This window comes from Elephantulus edwardii, unplaced genomic scaffold (assembly GCF_000299155.1).
Source record: "Elephantulus edwardii isolate Elephantulus edwardi_28Jun2011 unplaced genomic scaffold, EleEdw1.0 scaffold00244, whole genome shotgun sequence".
NCBI classification, from domain to species: domain Eukaryota; kingdom Metazoa; phylum Chordata; class Mammalia; order Macroscelidea; family Macroscelididae; genus Elephantulus; species Elephantulus edwardii.
Genome location: NW_006399994.1, coordinates 2,827,791 through 2,829,743, shown reverse-complemented (window position 1 = coordinate 2,829,743; position 1,953 = coordinate 2,827,791).

Below are 1,953 nucleotides of genomic sequence, written 5' to 3'. Positions count from 1 at the left end.
TGTGTGTGTGTGTGTGTGTGTGTGTACCATAGAATTGGATCTAACTGTACTGGAGGAGATTGCCCTTCCTTCTCCAGCAGAGCATCTGGTGGATTCAAACTGAGCACCATCAGAATTATAGTGCAGCTTCTTACCACTAAGCCACCAGAGCTCTCCCCCCTTTGCTAACTAGCTTTTAAAGTATACATCTGATGCATGCCTTTCACTTTTTCAAATCCTTTTGTGGTTCCCCACTTTATTTAAGATGAGGTTCACTTATTATGGACTAGAACCATGGGACTTTCAATGGCTGTGACCTTTCAAAAAGTTACCAGGTCTCTCTTCTGAGATCTCTCTGTTGTTTTGTTGTTAAGTGCTGTAAAGTCATAGATGACCCATAGTGACCCTATGAAAGAAAGTCTTGAACACAAAAACTTTCATCTTTTATCCAAGTTAATAGAGTTTCCAGAGCAAGCTTTTTTTTTGAAAGTGGATACTTCTCCTGCTTCTAAGCCTGTTTGATTTGGGAGATTCACAAAAACCTTCAGCTCTAGGGCCCAAAAGCCTTTTTAAATACAGGCCAAATCCGATCAACTCAGAACCACACCCTAGTCTCAACCCCAAACCAGAAAATACACCTTTGCCGAATCTGGCCATTCCATTTACCTTCCCATCCTAGAAATAGACCCAGACTTTCTAGGTGGCCTTAAACCACCAATTTCTTTGTTAGCAGTCAAGTGTTTGATTTTTACATCACTCAGTGAGTCCTAAAGTACACCATCAAGATGCTATAGTAACCCTATGAACAACAAATGTGCTGAAACTCTATGGTGCTCTATCCTGCGCCATCCTCCCATCTTTGACATGCTCAAACCCATTCTAACCACCCCTGTGTCAATCCGTTTGCCTGAAGGTCTTCCTCTCTTTCTCTGACCCTCCACCTTTCCTACCATGATGTCTTTTTCCAAGGACTGGCTCTGAAACTGCACTAGAGAACACAGAGAGGTCAAAACAAAGAGAGGAAAGACTGGAAGAAAAGAGATGAACAGAAAATTGCTACAGGCAGCTAATAATTCCAAGCAAAGTGATAAAACAAAATGTACAAAGAGCTAAAGGTAGAAAATCAAAAGGGAAGAACATGCTCAAAAGCATTTCCCAAGATGAAATAATTTAAGAGCAAATCAAGCCTCAAGTTGCAATGCTTAAAGATTCTGTGGGCAAAATCTTGAATGCTGTAAGATGCATCAAAAGAAGATGGAAGGAATACTTGGAATTGTGATACCAAAAAATAATTGGTTGACACTGAAACATTTCAGGAAGTACACAGGAACAAGTGCCAAGGGTAATAAAGGAGGAGTTCAAGCTCAATAAAGGCCTTGGCAAAAATTAAGGTCCCAGGTTTCAGTTAACATGTTTCAGTAAACATACAGGCTTAGATATGTTCATTATCTTAAGCCAGCGATCTTGAAGCTTCTGTAGAAGATAGCTATCTTGCCAATTAACTGGAAGAGATCAATATTTGTTCCCTTTTTTTAAAAAAATGTCATTCAACAATGTGGATATTATAGAACATTAGTATCATATGCATGTGAAATGTTACTGAAGATTATTTAAAAGTGATTGAAAAGTTATATAGAAAGGGAACTTTCAGAAATTCAAGCTGAATTCAGAAGAAATTGTGCCATGAAGGATATCATTACTGATGTCAGATGGATCTTGGCTGAAAGCAGAGTATCAGAAAGATGTTTGCTGTGCTTTACTGACTGTCCAAAGCATTTGATGGATCATAAACTGTAGTTGTTGTTGTTGTTGTTATGTGTGGTCAAGTTGTCTGTGACTCTTAGCCACACTATGTATAACAGCCTTAAACTCTGCCATATCCTGTGCCAATATCACCATCTCTGACACACCTGTCCCCGTTATTACCCAAGTCACTGAATCAATCCATCTCATTGAGGTCTTCCTCTTCTGCAC